Source organism: Anser anser, assembly GCF_964211835.1.
Source record: "Anser anser genome assembly, chromosome: 24".
Lineage (NCBI taxonomy): Eukaryota > Metazoa > Chordata > Aves > Anseriformes > Anatidae > Anser > Anser anser.
This window is the reverse complement of record NC_139745.1, coordinates 120001-136742: the sequence shown is the minus strand read 5'-3', so window position 1 is coordinate 136742 and position 16742 is coordinate 120001.

Sequence of the window (16742 nt, the reverse complement as noted above, 5' to 3'; positions counted from 1 at the left end):
TTTTTTCGGGTCTAACTCGGGTTCAGCTTCTTGTTGCGGTTAGGCTTATGTTTAGGGTTGTTAGGAAAGAGTGAAGACGCAGAGTCCTGTTGAGTGTGGGGTTGCGTAAAGGCTCCCCCAGGGAGTTCAGGTGTACCCAAAGGCTTCCGCTGAGAGCACTTTTTGATGGCAGAAAGTGGCACCGTACGTGTTTTTTCGGGTCTAACTCGGGTTCAGCTTCTTGTTGCGGTTAGGGTTATGTTTAGGGTTGTTAGGAAAGAGTGAAGACGCAGAGTCCTGTTGAGTGTGGGGTTGCGTAAAGGCTCCCCCAGGGAGTTCAGGTGTACCCAAAGGCTTCCGCTGAGAGCACTTTTGGATGGCAGAAAGTGGCACCGTACGTGTTTTTTCGGGTCTAACTCGGGTTCAGCTTCTTGTTGCGGTTAGGGTTATGTTTAGGGTTGTTAGGAAAGAGTGAAGACGCAGAGTCCTGTTGAGTGTGGGGTTGCGTAAAGGCTCCCCCAGGGAGTTCAGGTGTACCCAAAGGCTTCCGCTGAGAGCACTTTTTGATGGCAGAAAGTGGCACCGTACGTGTTTTTTCGGGTCTAACTCGGGTTCAGCTTCTTGTTGCGGTTAGGGTTATGTTTAGGGTTGTTAGGAAAGAGTGAAGACGCAGAGTCCTGTTGAGTGTGGGGTTGCGTAAAGGCTCCCCCAGGGAGTTCAGGTGTACCCAAAGGCTTCCGCTGAGAGCACTTTTGGATGGCTAAAGTGGCACCGTACGTGTTTTTTCGGGTCTAACTCGGGTTCAGCTTCTTGTTGCGGTTAGGCTTATGTTTAGGGTTGTTAGGAAAGAGTGAAGACGCAGAGTCCTGTTGAGTGTGGGGTTGCATAAAGGCTCCCCCAGGGAGTTCAGGTGTACCCAAAGGCTTCCGCTGAGAGCACTTTTGGATGGCAGAAAGTGGCACCGTACGTGTTTTTTCGGGTCTAACTCGGGTTCAGCTTCTTGTTGCGGTTAGGGTTATGTTTAGGGTTGTTAGGAAAGAGTGAAGACGCAGAGTCCTGTTGAGTGTGGGGTTGCGTAAAGGCTCCCCCAGGGAGTTCAGGTGTACCCAAAGGCTTCCGCTGAGAGCACTTTTGGATGGCAGAAAGTGGCACCGTACGTGTTTTTTCGGGTCTAACTCGGGTTCAGCTTCTTGTTCCGGTTAGGGTTATGTTTAGGGTTGTTAGGAAAGAGTGAAGACGCAGAGTCCTGTTGAGTGAGGGGTTGCGTAAAGGCTCCCCCAGGGAGTTCAGGTGTACCCAAAGGCTTCCGCTGAGAGCACTTTTTGATGGCAGAAAGTGGCACCGTACGTGTTTTTTCGGGTCTAACTCGGGTTCAGCTTCTTGTTGCGGTTAGGCTTATGTTTAGGGTTGTTAGGAAAGAGTGAAGACGCAGAGTCCTGTTGAGTGTGGGGTTGCGTAAAGGCTCCCCCAGGGAGTTCAGGTGTACCCAAAGGCTTCCGCTGAGAGCACTTTTTGATGGCAGAAAGTGGCACCGTACGTGTTTTTTCGGGTCTAACTCGGGTTCAGCTTCTTGTTCCGGTTAGGCTTATGTTTAGGGTTGTTAGGAAAGAGTGAAGACGCAGAGTCCTGTTGAGTGTGGGGTTGCGTAAAGGCTCCCCCAGGGAGTTTAGGTGTACCCAAAGGCTTCCGCTGAGAGCACTTTTGGATGGTGGAAAGTGGCACCGTACGTGTTTTTTCGGGTCTAACTCGGGTTGAGCTTCTTGTTGCGGTTAGGGTTATGTTTAGGGTTGTTAGGAAAGAGTGAAGACGCAGAGTCCTGTTGAGTGTGGGGTTGCGTAAAGGCTCCCCCAGGGAGTTCAGGTGTACCCAAAGGCTTCCGCTGAGAGCACTTTTGGATGGCAGAAAGTGGCACCGTACGTGTTTTTTCGGGTCTAACTCGGGTTCAGCTTCTTGTTCCAGTTAATCTTATGTTTAGGGTTGTTAGGAAAGAGTGAAGACGCAGAGTCCTGTTGAGTGTGGGGTTGCGTAAAGGCTCCCCCAGGGAGTTCAGGTGTACCCAAAGGCTTCCGCTGAGAGCACTTTTTGATGGCAGAAAGTGGCACCGTACGTGTTTTTTCGGGTCTAACTCGGGTTCAGCTTCTTGTTGCGGTTAGGGTTATGTTTAGGGTTGTTAGGAAAGAGTGAAGACGCAGAGTCCTGTTGAGTGTGGGGTTGCGTAAAGGCTCCCCCAGGGAGTTCAGGTGTACCCAAAGGCTTCCGCTGAGAGCACTTTTTGATGGCAGAAAGTGGCACCGTACGTGTTTTTTCGGGTCTAACTCGGGTTCAGCTTCTTGTTGCGGTTAGGGTTATGTTTAGGGTTGTTAGGAAAGAGTGAAGACGCAGAGTCCTGTTGAGTGTGGGGTTGCGTAAAGGCTCCCCCAGGGAGTTCAGGTGTACCCAAAGGCTTCCGCTGAGAGCACTTTTTGATGGCAGAAAGTGGCACCGTACGTGTTTTTTCGGGTCTAACTCGGGTTCAGCTTCTTGTTGCGGTTAGGGTTATGTTTAGGGTTGTTAGGAAAGAGTGAAGACGCAGAGTCCTGTTGAGTGTGGGGTTGCGTAAAGGCTCCCCCAGGGAGTTCAGGTGTACCCAAAGGCTTCCACTGAGAGCACTTTTTGATGGCAGAAAGTGGCACCGTACGTGTTTTTTCGGGTCTAACTCGGGTTCAGCTTCTTGTTCCGCTTAGGCTTATGTTTAGGGTTGTTAGGAAAGAGTGAAGACGCAGAGTCCTGTTGAGTGTGGGGTTGCGTAAAGGCTCCCCCAGGGAGTTTAGGTGTACCCAAAGGCTTCCGCTGAGAGCAGTTTTTGATGGCAGAAAGTGGCACCGTACGTGTTTTTTCGGGTCTAACTCGGGTTGAGCTTCTTGTTGCGGTTAGGGTTATGTTTAGGGTTGTTAGGAAAGAGTGAAGACGCAGAGTCCTGTTGAGTGTGGGGTTGCGTAAAGGCTCCCCCAGGGAGTTCAGGTGTACCCAAAGGCTTCCGCTGAGAGCACTTTTTGATGGCAGAAAGTGGCACCGTACGTGTTTTTTCGGGTCTAACTCGGGTTCAGCTTCTTGTTCCGGTTAATCTTATGTTTAGGGTTGTTAGGAAAGAGTGAAGACGCAGAGTCCTGTTGAGTGTGGGGTTGCGTAAAGGCTCCCCCAGGGAGTTCAGGTGTACCCAAAGGCTTCCGCTGAGAGCACTTTTTGATGGCAGAAAGTGGCACCGTACTTGTTTTTTCGGGTCTAACTCGGGTTCAGCTTCTTGTTGCGGTTAGGGTTATGTTTAGGGTTGTTAGGAAAGAGTGAAGACGCAGAGTCCTGTTGAGTGTGGGGTTGCGTAAAGGCTCCCCCAGGGAGTTCAGGTGTACCCAAAGGCTTCCGCTGAGAGCACTTTTGGATGGCAGAAAGTGGCACCGTACGTGTTTTTTCGGGTCTAACTCGGGTTCAGCTTCTTGTTGCGGTTAGGGTTATGTTTAGGGTTGTTAGGAAAGAGTGAAGACGCAGAGTCCTGTTGAGTGTGGGGTTGCGTAAAGGCTCCCCCAGGGAGTTCAGGTGTACCCAAAGACTTCCGCTGAGAGCACTTTTTGATGGCAGAAAGTGGCACCGTACGTGTTTTTTCGGGTCTAACTCGGGTTGAGCTTCTTGTTGCGGTTAGGGTTATGTTTAGGGTTGTTAGGAAAGAGTGAAGACGCAGAGTCCTGTTGAGTGTGGGGTTGCGTAAAGGCTCCCCCAGGGAGTTCAGGTGTACCCAAAGGCTTCCGCTGAGAGCACTTTTTGATGGCAGAAAGTGGCACCGTACGTGTTTTTTCGGGTCTAACTCGGGTTCAGCTTCTTGTTGCGGTTAGGCTTATGTTTAGGGTTGTTAGGAAAGAGTGAAGACGCAGAGTCCTGTTGAGTGTGGGGTTGCGTAAAGGCTCCCCCAGGGAGTTCAGGTGTACCCAAAGGCTTCCGCTGAGAGCACTTTTGGATGGCAGAAAGTGGCACCGTACGTGTTTTTTCGGGTCTAACTCGGGTTCAGCTTCTTGTTGCGGTTAGGGTTATGTTTAGGGTTGTTAGGAAAGAGTGAAGACGCAGAGTCCTGTTGAGTGTGGGGTTGCGTAAAGGCTCCCCCAGGGAGTTCAGGTGTACCCAAAGGCTTCCGCTGAGAGCACTTTTGGATGGCAGAAAGTGGCACCGTACGTGTTTTTTCGGGTCTAACTCGGGTTCAGCTTCTTGTTGCGGTTAGGCTTATGTTTAGGGTTGTTAGGAAAGAGTGAAGACGCAGAGTCCTGTTGAGTGTGGGGTTGCGTAAAGGCTCCCCCAGGGAGTTCAGGTGTACCCAAAGGCTTCCGCTGAGAGCACTTTTTGATGGCAGAAAGTGGCACCGTACGTGTTTTTTCGGGTCTAACTCGGGTTCAGCTTCTTGTTGCGGTTAGGGTTATGTTTAGGGTTGTTAGGAAAGAGTGAAGACGCAGAGTCCTGTTGAGTGTGGGGTTGCGTAAAGGCTCCCCCAGGGAGTTCAGGTGTACCCAAAGGCTTCCGCTGAGAGCACTTTTGGATGGCTAAAGTGGCACCGTACGTGTTTTTTCGGGTCTAACTCGGGTTCAGCTTCTTGTTGCGGTTAGGGTTATGTTTAGGGTTGTTAGGAAAGAGTGAAGACGCAGAGTCCTGTTGAGTGTGGGGTTGCGTAAAGGCTCCCCCAGGGAGTTCAGGTGTACCCAAAGGCTTCCGCTGAGAGCACTTTTGGATGGCAGAAAGTGGCACCGTACGTGTTTTTTCGGGTCTAACTCGGGTTCAGCTTCTTGTTGCGGTTAGGGTTATGTTTAGGGTTGTTAGGAAAGAGTGAAGACGCAGAGTCCTGTTGAGTGTGGGGTTGCGTAAAGGCTCCCCCAGGGAGTTCAGGTGTACCCAAAGGCTTCCGCTGAGAGCACTTTTGGATGGCAGAAAGTGGCACCGTACGTGTTTTTTCGGGTCTAACTCGGGTTCAGCTTCTTGTTCCGGTTAGGGTTATGTTTAGGGTTGTTAGGAAAGAGTGAAGACGCAGAGTCCTGTTGAGTGAGGGGTTGCGTAAAGGCTCCCCCAGGGAGTTCAGGTGTACCCAAAGGCTTCCGCTGAGAGCACTTTTTGATGGCAGAAAGTGGCACCGTACGTGTTTTTTCGGGTCTAACTCGGGTTCAGCTTCTTGTTGCGGTTAGGCTTATGTTTAGGGTTGTTAGGAAAGAGTGAAGACGCAGAGTCCTGTTGAGTGTGGGGTTGCGTAAAGGCTCCCCCAGGGAGTTCAGGTGTACCCAAAGGCTTCCGCTGAGAGCACTTTTTGATGGCAGAAAGTGGCACCGTACGTGTTTTTTCGGGTCTAACTCGGGTTCAGCTTCTTGTTCCGGTTAGGCTTATGTTTAGGGTTGTTAGGAAAGAGTGAAGACGCAGAGTCCTGTTGAGTGTGGGGTTGCGTAAAGGCTCCCCCAGGGAGTTTAGGTGTACCCAAAGGCTTCCGCTGAGAGCACTTTTGGATGGTGGAAAGTGGCACCGTACGTGTTTTTTCGGGTCTAACTCGGGTTGAGCTTCTTGTTGCGGTTAGGGTTATGTTTAGGGTTGTTAGGAAAGAGTGAAGACGCAGAGTCCTGTTGAGTGTGGGGTTGCGTAAAGGCTCCCCCAGGGAGTTCAGGTGTACCCAAAGGCTTCCGCTGAGAGCACTTTTGGATGGCAGAAAGTGGCACCGTACGTGTTTTTTCGGGTCTAACTCGGGTTCAGCTTCTTGTTCCAGTTAATCTTATGTTTAGGGTTGTTAGGAAAGAGTGAAGACGCAGAGTCCTGTTGAGTGTGGGGTTGCGTAAAGGCTCCCCCAGGGAGTTCAGGTGTACCCAAAGGCTTCCGCTGAGAGCACTTTTTGATGGCAGAAAGTGGCACCGTACGTGTTTTTTCGGGTCTAACTCGGGTTCAGCTTCTTGTTCCGGTTAGGGTTATGTTTAGGGTTGTTAGGAAAGAGTGAAGACGCAGAGTCCTGTTGAGTGTGGGGTTGCGTAAAGGCTCCCCCAGGGAGTTCAGGTGTACCCAAAGGCTTCCGCTGAGAGCACTTTTTGATGGCAGAAAGTGGCACCGTACGTGTTTTTTCGGGTCTAACTCGGGTTCAGCTTCTTGTTGCGGTTAGGGTTATGTTTAGGGTTGTTAGGAAAGAGTGAAGACGCAGAGTCCTGTTGAGTGTGGGGTTGCGTAAAGGCTCCCCCAGGGAGTTCAGGTGTACCCAAAGGCTTCCGCTGAGAGCACTTTTTGATGGCAGAAAGTGGCACCGTACGTGTTTTTTCGGGTCTAACTCGGGTTCAGCTTCTTGTTGCGGTTAGGGTTATGTTTAGGGTTGTTAGGAAAGAGTGAAGACGCAGAGTCCTGTTGAGTGTGGGGTTGCGTAAAGGCTCCCCCAGGGAGTTCAGGTGTACCCAAAGGCTTCCACTGAGAGCACTTTTTGATGGCAGAAAGTGGCACCGTACGTGTTTTTTCGGGTCTAACTCGGGTTCAGCTTCTTGTTCCGGTTAGGCTTATGTTTAGGGTTGTTAGGAAAGAGTGAAGACGCAGAGTCCTGTTGAGTGTGGGGTTGCGTAAAGGCTCCCCCAGGGAGTTTAGGTGTACCCAAAGGCTTCCGCTGAGAGCAGTTTTTGATGGCAGAAAGTGGCACCGTACGTGTTTTTTCGGGTCTAACTCGGGTTGAGCTTCTTGTTGCGGTTAGGGTTATGTTTAGGGTTGTTAGGAAAGAGTGAAGACGCAGAGTCCTGTTGAGTGTGGGGTTGCGTAAAGGCTCCCCCAGGGAGTTCAGGTGTACCCAAAGGCTTCCGCTGAGAGCACTTTTTGATGGCAGAAAGTGGCACCGTACGTGTTTTTTCGGGTCTAACTCGGGTTCAGCTTCTTGTTCCGGTTAATCTTATGTTTAGGGTTGTTAGGAAAGAGTGAAGACGCAGAGTCCTGTTGAGTGTGGGGTTGCGTAAAGGCTCCCCCAGGGAGTTCAGGTGTACCCAAAGGCTTCCGCTGAGAGCACTTTTTGATGGCAGAAAGTGGCACCGTACTTGTTTTTTCGGGTCTAACTCGGGTTCAGCTTCTTGTTGCGGTTAGGGTTATGTTTAGGGTTGTTAGGAAAGAGTGAAGACGCAGAGTCCTGTTGAGTGTGGGGTTGCGTAAAGGCTCCCCCAGGGAGTTCAGGTGTACCCAAAGGCTTCCGCTGAGAGCACTTTTGGATGGCAGAAAGTGGCACCGTACGTGTTTTTTCGGGTCTAACTCGGGTTCAGCTTCTTGTTGCGGTTAGGGTTATGTTTAGGGTTGTTAGGAAAGAGTGAAGACGCAGAGTCCTGTTGAGTGTGGGGTTGCGTAAAGGCTCCCCCAGGGAGTTCAGGTGTACCCAAAGGCTTCCGCTGAGAGCACTTTTTGATGGCAGAAAGTGGCACCGTACGTGTTTTTTCGGGTCTAACTCGGGTTGAGCTTCTTGTTGCGGTTAGGGTTATGTTTAGGGTTGTTAGGAAAGAGTGAAGACGCAGAGTCCTGTTGAGTGTGGGGTTGCGTAAAGGCTCCCCCAGGGAGTTCAGGTGTACCCAAAGGCTTCCGCTGAGAGCACTTTTTGATGGCAGAAAGTGGCACCGTACGTGTTTTTTCGGGTCTAACTCGGGTTCAGCTTCTTGTTGCGGTTAGGCTTATGTTTAGGGTTGTTAGGAAAGAGTGAAGACGCAGAGTCCTGTTGAGTGTGGGGTTGCGTAAAGGCTCCCCCAGGGAGTTCAGGTGTACCCAAAGGCTTCCGCTGAGAGCACTTTTGGATGGCAGAAAGTGGCACCGTACGTGTTTTTTCGGGTCTAACTCGGGTTCAGCTTCTTGTTGCGGTTAGGGTTATGTTTAGGGTTGTTAGGAAAGAGTGAAGACGCAGAGTCCTGTTGAGTGTGGGGTTGCGTAAAGGCTCCCCCAGGGAGTTCAGGTGTACCCAAAGGCTTCCGCTGAGAGCACTTTTGGATGGCAGAAAGTGGCACCGTACGTGTTTTTTCGGGTCTAACTCGGGTTCAGCTTCTTGTTGCGGTTAGGCTTATGTTTAGGGTTGTTAGGAAAGAGTGAAGACGCAGAGTCCTGTTGAGTGTGGGGTTGCGTAAAGGCTCCCCCAGGGAGTTCAGGTGTACCCAAAGGCTTCCGCTGAGAGCACTTTTTGATGGCAGAAAGTGGCACCGTACGTGTTTTTTCGGGTCTAACTCGGGTTCAGCTTCTTGTTGCGGTTAGGGTTATGTTTAGGGTTGTTAGGAAAGAGTGAAGACGCAGAGTCCTGTTGAGTGTGGGGTTGCGTAAAGGCTCCCCCAGGGAGTTCAGGTGTACCCAAAGGCTTCCGCTGAGAGCACTTTTTGATGGCAGAAAGTGGCACCGTACGTGTTTTTTCGGGTCTAACTCGGGTTCAGCTTCTTGTTCCGGTTAGGCTTATGTTTAGGGTTGTTAGGAAAGAGTGAAGACGCAGAGTCCTGTTGAGTGTGGGGTTGCGTAAAGGCTCCCCCAGGGAGTTCAGGTGTACCCAAAGGCTTCCGCTGAGAGCACTTTTTGATGGCAGAAAGTGGCACCGTACGTGTTTTTTCGGGTCTAACTCGGGTTCAGCTTCTTGTTCCGGTTAGGCTTATGTTTAGGGTTGTTAGGAAAGAGTGAAGACGCAGAGTCCTGTTGAGTGTGGGGTTGCGTAAAGGCTCCCCCAGGGAGTTCAGGTGTACCCAAAGGCTTCCGCTGAGAGCAGTTTTTGATGGCAGAAAGTGGCACCGTACGTGTTTTTTCGGGTCTAACTCGGGTTGAGCTTCTTGTTGCGGTTAGGGTTATGTTTAGGGTTGTTAGGAAAGAGTGAAGACGCAGAGTCCTGTTGAGTGTGGGGTTGCGTAAAGGCTCCCCCAGGGAGTTCAGGTGTACCCAAAGGCTTCCGCTGAGAGCACTTTTGGATGGCAGAAAGTGGCACCGTACGTGTTTTTTCGGGTCTAACTCGGGTTCAGCTTCTTGTTCCGGTTAGGCTTATGTTTAGGGTTGTTAGGAAAGAGTGAAGACGCAGAGTCCTGTTGAGTGTGGGGTTGCGTAAAGGCTCCCCCAGGGAGTTCAGGTGTACCCAAAGGCTTCCGCTGAGAGCACTTTTTGATGGCAGAAAGTGGCACCGTACGTGTTTTTTCGGGTCTAACTCGGGTTCAGCTTCTTGTTGTGGTTAGGGTTATGTTTAGGGTTGTTAGGAAAGAGTGAAGACGCAGAGTCCTGTTGAGTGTGGGGTTGCGTAAAGGCTCCCCCAGGGAGTTCAGGTGTACCCAAAGGCTTCCGCTGAGAGCACTTTTGGATGGCAGAAAGTGGCACCGTACGTGTTTTTTCGGGTCTAACTCGGGTTGAGCTTCTTGTTGCGGTTAGGGTTATGTTTAGGGTTGTTAGGAAAGAGTGAAGACGCAGAGTCCTGTTGAGTGTGGGGTTGCGTAAAGGCTCCCCCAGGGAGTTCAGGTGTACCCAAAGGCTTCCGCTGAGAGCACTTTTGGATGGCAGAAAGTGGCACCGTACGTGTTTTTTCGGGTCTAACTCGGGTTCAGCTTCTTGTTGCGGTTAGGGTTATGTTTAGGGTTGTTAGGAAAGAGTGAAGACGCAGAGTCCTGTTGAGTGTGGGGTTGCGTAAAGGCTCCCCCAGGGAGTTCAGGTGTACCCAAAGGCTTCCGCTGAGAGCACTTTTTGATGGCAGAAAGTGGCACCGTACGTGTTTTTTCGGGTCTAACTCGGGTTCAGCTTCTTGTTGCGGTTAGGCTTATGTTTAGGGTTGTTAGGAAAGAGTGAAGACGCAGAGTCCTGTTGAGTGTGGGGTTGCGTAAAGGCTCCCCCAGGGAGTTCAGGTGTACCCAAAGGCTTCCGCTGAGAGCACTTTTTGATGGCAGAAAGTGGCACCGTACGTGTTTTTTCGGGTCTAACTCGGGTTCAGCTTCTTGTTGCGGTTAGGGTTATGTTTAGGGTTGTTAGGAAAGAGTGAAGACGCAGAGTCCTGTTGAGTGTGGGGTTGCGTAAAGGCTCCCCCAGGGAGTTCAGGTGTACCCAAAGGCTTCCGCTGAGAGCACTTTTGGATGGCAGAAAGTGGCACCGTACGTGTTTTTTCGGGTCTAACTCGGGTTCAGCTTCTTGTTCCGGTTAGGCTTATGTTTAGGGTTGTTAGGAAAGAGTGAAGACGCAGAGTCCTGTTGAGTGTGGGGTTGCGTAAAGGCTCCCCCAGGGAGTTTAGGTGTACCCAAAGGCTTCCGCTGAGAGCACTTTTGGATGGCAGAAAGTGGCACCGTACGTGTTTTTTCGGGTCTAACTCGGGTTCAGCTTCTTGTTGCGGTTAGGCTTATGTTTAGGGTTGTTAGGAAAGAGTGAAGACGCAGAGTCCTGTTGAGTGTGGGGTTGCGTAAAGGCTCCCCCAGGGAGTTCAGGTGTACCCAAAGGCTTCCGCTGAGAGCACTTTTTGATGGCAGAAAGTGGCACCGTACGTGTTTTTTCGGGTCTAAGTCGGGTTGAGCTTCTTGTTGCGGTTAGGGTTATGTTTAGGGTTGTTAGGAAAGAGTGAAGACGCAGAGTCCTGTTGAGTGTGGGGTTGCGTAAAGGCTCCCCCAGGGAGTTCAGGTGTACCCAAAGGCTTCCGCTGAGAGCACTTTTTGATGGCAGAAAGTGGCACCGTACGTGTTTTTTCGGGTCTAACTCGGGTTCAGCTTCTTGTTCCGGTTAGGCTTATGTTTAGGGTTGTTAGGAAAGAGTGAAGACGCAGAGTCCTGTTGAGTGTGGGGTTGCGTAAAGGCTCCCCCAGGGAGTTCAGGTGTACCCAAAGGCTTCCGCTGAGAGCACTTTTTGATGGCAGAAAGTGGCACCGTACGTGTTTTTTCGGGTCTAACTCGGGTTCAGCTTCTTGTTGCGGTTAGGGTTATGTTTAGGGTTGTTAGGAAAGAGTGAAGACGCAGAGTCCTGTTGAGTGTGGGGTTGCGTAAAGGCTCCCCCAGGGAGTTCAGGTGTACCCAAAGGCTTCCGCTGAGAGCACTTTTGGATGGCAGAAAGTGGCACCGTACGTGTTTTTTCGGGTCTAACTCGGGTTCAGCTTCTTGTTGCGGTTAGGGTTATGTTTAGGGTTGTTAGGAAAGAGTGAAGACGCAGAGTCCTGTTGAGTGTGGGGTTGCGTAAAGGCTCCCCCAGGGAGTTCAGGTGTACCCAAAGGCTTCCGCTGAGAGCACTTTTGGATGGCTAAAGTGGCACCGTACGTGTTTTTTCGGGTCTAACTCGGGTTCAGCTTCTTGTTGCGGTTAGGGTTATGTTTAGGGTTGTTAGGAAAGAGTGAAGACGCAGAGTCCTGTTGAGTGTGGGGTTGCGTAAAGGCTCCCCCAGGGAGTTCAGGTGTACCCAAAGGCTTCCGCTGAGAGCACTTTTGGATGGCAGAAAGTGGCACCGTACGTGTTTTTTCGGGTCTAACTCGGGTTCAGCTTCTTGTTGCGGTTAGGGTTATGTTTAGGGTTGTTAGGAAAGAGTGAAGACGCAGAGTCCTGTTGAGTGTGGGGTTGCGTAAAGGCTCCCCCAGGGAGTTCAGGTGTACCCAAAGGCTTCCGCTGAGAGCACTTTTTGATGGCAGAAAGTGGCACCGTACGTGTTTTTTCGGGTCTAACTCGGGTTCAGCTTCTTGTTGCGGTTAGGCTTATGTTTAGGGTTGTTAGGAAAGAGTGAAGACGCAGAGTCCTGTTGAGTGTGGGGTTGCGTAAAGGCTCCCCCAGGGAGTTCAGGTGTACCCAAAGGCTTCCGCTGAGAGCACTTTTTGATGGCAGAAAGTGGCACCGTACGTGTTTTTTCGGGTCTAACTCGGGTTCAGCTTCTTGTTGCGGTTAGGGTTATGTTTAGGGTTGTTAGGAAAGAGTGAAGACGCAGAGTCCTGTTGAGTGTGGGGTTGCGTAAAGTCTCCCCCAGGGAGTTCAGGTGTACCCAAAGGCTTCCGCTGAGAGCACTTTTTGATGGCAGAAAGTGGCACCGTACGTGTTTTTTCGGGTCTAACTCGGGTTCAGCTTCTTGTTCCGGTTAGGCTTATGTTTAGGGTTGTTAGGAAAGAGTGAAGACGCAGAGTCCTGTTGAGTGTGGGGTTGCGTAAAGGCTCCCCCAGGGAGTTTAGGTGTACCCAAAGGCTTCCGCTGAGAGCACTTTTGGATGGCAGAAAGTGGCACCGTACGTGTTTTTTCGGGTCTAACTCGGGTTCAGCTTCTTGTTGCGGTTAGGGTTATGTTTAGGGTTGTTAGGAAAGAGTGAAGACGCAGAGTCCTGTTGAGTGTGGGGTTGCGTAAAGGCTCCCCCAGGGAGTTCAGGTGTACCCAAAGGCTTCCGCTGAGAGCACTTTTTGATGGCAGAAAGTGGCACCGTACGTGTTTTTTCGGGTCTAACTCGGGTTCAGGTTCTTGTTCCGGTTAGGCTTATGTTTAGGGTTGTTAGGAAAGAGTGAAGACGCAGAGTCCTGTTGAGTGTGGGGTTGCGTAAAGGCTCCCCCAGGGAGTTCAGGTGTACCCAAAGGCTTCCGCTGAGAGCACTTTTTGATGGCAGAAAGTGGCACCGTACGTGTTTTTTCGGGTCTAACTCGGGTTCAGCTTCTTGTTGCGGTTAGGGTTATGTTTAGGGTTGTTAGGAAAGAGTGAAGACGCAGAGTCCTGTTGAGTGTGGGGTTGCGTAAAGGCTCCCCCAGGGAGTTCAGGTGTACCCAAAGGCTTCCGCTGAGAGCACTTTTTGATGGCAGAAAGTGGCACCGTACGTGTTTTTTCGGGTCTAACTCGGGTTCAGCTTCTTGTTGCGGTTAGGGTTATGTTTAGGGTTGTTAGGAAAGAGTGAAGACGCAGAGTCCTGTTGAGTGTGGGGTTGCGTAAAGGCTCCCCCAGGGAGTTCAGGTGTACCCAAAGGCTTCCGCTGAGAGCACTTTTGGATGGCAGAAAGTGGCACCGTACGTGTTTTTTCGGGTCTAACTCGGGTTCAGCTTCTTGTTGCGGTTAGGGTTATGTTTAGGGTTGTTAGGAAAGAGTGAAGACGCAGAGTCCTGTTGAGTGTGGGGTTGCGTAAAGGCTCCCCCAGGGAGTTCAGGTGTACCCAAAGGCTTCCGCTGAGAGCACTTTTGGATGGCAGAAAGTGGCACCGTACGTGTTTTTTCGGGTCTAACTCGGGTTCAGCTTCTTGTTGCGGTTAGGGTTATGTTTAGGGTTGTTAGGAAAGAGTGAAGACGCAGAGTCCTGTTGAGTGTGGGGTTGCGTAAAGGCTCCCCCAGGGAGTTCAGGTGTACCCAAAGGCTTCCGCTGAGAGCACTTTTTGATGGCAGAAAGTGGCACCGTACGTGTTTTTTCGGGTCTAACTCGGGTTGAGCTTCTTGTTGCGGTTAGGGTTATGTTTAGGGTTGTTAGGAAAGAGTGAAGACGCAGAGTCCTGTTGAGTGTGGGGTTGCGTAAAGGCTCCCCCAGGGAGTTCAGGTGTACCCAAAGGCTTCCGCTGAGAGCACTTTTTGATGGCAGAAAGTGGCACCGTACGTGTTTTTTCGGGTCTAACTCGGGTTGAGCTTCTTGTTGCGGTTAGGGTTATGTTTAGGGTTGTTAGGAAAGAGTGAAGACGCAGAGTCCTGTTGAGTGTGGGGTTGCGTAAAGGCTCCCCCAGGGAGTTCAGGTGTACCCAAAGGCTTCCGCTGAGAGCACTTTTTGATGGCAGAAAGTGGCACCGTACGTGTTTTTTCGGGTCTAACTCGGGTTCAGCTTCTTGTTGCGGTTAGGGTTATGTTTAGGGTTGTTAGGAAAGAGTGAAGACGCAGAGTCCTGTTGAGTGTGGGGTTGCGTAAAGGCTCCCCCAGGGAGTTCAGGTGTACCCAAAGGCTTCCGCTGGGAGCACTTTTTGATGGCAGAAAGTGGCACCGTACGTGTTTTTTCGGGTCTAACTCGGGTTCAGCTTCTTGTTGCGGTTAGGGTTATGTTTAGGGTTGTTAGGAAAGAGTGAAGACGCAGAGTCCTGTTGAGTGTGGGGTTGCGTAAAGGCTCCCCCAGGGAGTTCAGGTGTACCCAAAGGCTTCCGCTGGGAGCACTTTTGGATGGCAGAAAGCGGCACCGTACGTGTTTTTTCGGGTCTAACTCGGGTTCAGCTTCTTGTTCCGGTTAGGCTTATGTTTAGGGTTGTTAGGAAAGAGTGAAGACGCAGAGTCCTGCTGAGTGTGGGGTTGCGTAAAGGCTCCCCCAGGGAGTTCAGGTGTACCCAAAGGCTTCCGCTGAGAGCAGTTTTTGATGGCAGAAAGTGGCACCGTACGTGTTTTTTCGGGTCTAACTCGGGTTCAGCTTCTTGTTGCGGTTAGGGTTATGTTTAGGGTTGTTAGGAAAGAGTGAAGACGCAGAGTCCTGTTGAGTGTGGGGTTGCGTAAAGGCTCCCCCAGGGAGTTCAGGTGTACCCAAAGGCTTCCGCTGGGAGCACTTTTTGATGGCAGAAAGTGGCACCGTACGTGTTTTTTCGGGTCTAACTCGGGTTCAGCTTCTTGTTGCGGTTAGGGTTATGTTTAGGGTTGTTAGGAAAGAGTGAAGACGCAGAGTCCTGTTGAGTGTGGGGTTGCGTAAAGGCTCCCCCAGGGAGTTCAGGTGTACCCAAAGGCTTCCGCTGAGAGCACTTTTGGATGGCAGAAAGTGGCACCGTACGTGTTTTTTCGGGTCTAACTCGGGTTCAGCTTCTTGTTGCGGTTAGGGTTATGTTTAGGGTTGTTAGGAAAGAGTGAAGACGCAGAGTCCTGTTGAGTGTGGGGTTGCGTAAAGGCTCCCCCAGGGAGTTCAGGTGTACCCAAAGGCTTCCGCTGAGAGCACTTTTTGATGGCAGAAAGTGGCACCGTACGTGTTTTTTCGGGTCTAACTCGGGTTGAGCTTCTTGTTGCGGTTAGGGTTATGTTTAGGGTTGTTAGGAAAGAGTGAAGACGCAGAGTCCTGTTGAGTGTGGGGTTGCGTAAAGGCTCCCCCAGGGAGTTCAGGTGTACCCAAAGGCTTCCGCTGAGAGCACTTTTGGATGGCAGAAAGTGGCACCGTACGTGTTTTTTCGGGTCTAACTCGGGTTCAGCTTCTTGTTGTGGTTAGGCTTATGTTTAGGGTTGTTAGGAAAGAGTGAAGACGCAGAGTCCTGTTGAGTGTGGGGTTGCGTAAAGGCTCCCCCAGGGAGTTCAGGTGTACCCAAAGGCTTCCGCTGAGAGCACTTTTTGATGGCAGAAAGTGGCACCGTACGTGTTTTTTCGGGTCTAACTCGGGTTCAGCTTCTTGTTGCGGTTAGGGTTATGTTTAGGGTTGTTAGGAAAGAGTGAAGACGCAGAGTCCTGTTGAGTGTGGGGTTGCGTAAAGGCTCCCCCAGGGAGTTCAGGTGTACCCAAAGGCTTCCGCTGAGAGCACTTTTTGATGGCAGAAAGTGGCACCGTACGTGTTTTTTCGGGTCTAACTCGGGTTCAGCTTCTTGTTGCGGTTAGGGTTATGTTTAGGGTTGTTAGGAAAGAGTGAAGACGCAGAGTCCTGTTGAGTGTGGGGTTGCGTAAAGGCTCCCCCAGGGAGTTCAGGTGTACCCAAAGGCTTCCGCTGAGAGCACTTTTGGATGGCAGAAAGTGGCACCGTACGTGTTTTTTCGGGTCTAACTCGGGTTCAGCTTCTTGTTCCGGTTAGGCTTATGTTTAGGGTTGTTAGGAAAGAGTGAAGACGCAGAGTCCTGTTGAGTGTGGGGTTGCGTAAAGGCTCCCCCAGGGAGTTCAGGTGTACCCAAAGGCTTCCGCTGGGAGCACTTTTTGATGGCAGAAAGTGGCACCGTACGTGTTTTTTCGGGTCTAACTCGGGTTCAGCTTCTTGTTGCGGTTAGGGTTATGTTTAGGGTTGTTAGGAAAGAGTGAAGACGCAGAGTCCTGTTGAGTGTGGGGTTGCGTAAAGGCTCCCCCAGGGAATTCAGGTGTACCCAAAGGCTTCCGCTGAGAGCACTTTTGGATGGCAGAAAGTGGCACCGTATGTGTTTTTTCGGGTCTAACTCGGGTTCAGCTTCTTGTTGCGGTTAGGGTTATGTTTAGGGTTGTTAGGAAAGAGTGAAGACGCAGAGTCCTGTTGAGTGTGGGGTTGCGTAAAGGCTCCCCCAGGGAGTTCAGGTGTACCCAAAGGCTTCCGCTGAGAGCACTTTTGGATGGCAGAAAGTGGCACCGTACGTGTTTTTTCGGGTCTAACTCGGGTTCAGCTTCTTGTTGCGGTTAGGGTTATGTTTAGGGTTGTTAGGAAAGAGTGAAGACGCAGAGTCCTGTTGAGTGTGGGGTTGCGTAAAGGCTCCCCCAGGGAGTTCAGGTGTACCCAAAGGCTTCCGCTGAGAGCACTTTTGGATGGCAGAAAGTGGCACCGTACGTGTTTTTTCGGGTCTAACTCGGGTTCAGCTTCTTGTTGCGGTTAGGGTTATGTTTAGGGTTGTTAGGAAAGAGTGAAGACGCAGAGTCCTGTTGAGTGTGGGGTTGCGTAAAGGCTCCCCCAGGGAGTTCAGGTGTACCCAAAGGCTTCCGCTGAGAGCACTTTTTGATGGCAGAAAGTGGCACCGTACGTGTTTTTTCGGGTCTAACTCGGGTTCAGCTTCTTGTTGCGGTTAGGCTTATGTTTAGGGTTGTTAGGAAAGAGTGAAGACGCAGAGTCCTGTTGAGTGTGGGGTTGCGTAAAGGCTCCCCCAGGGAGTTCAGGTGTACCCAAAGGCTTCCGCTGAGAGCACTTTTTGATGGCAGAAAGTGGCACCGTACGTGTTTTTTCGGGTCTAACTCGGGTTCA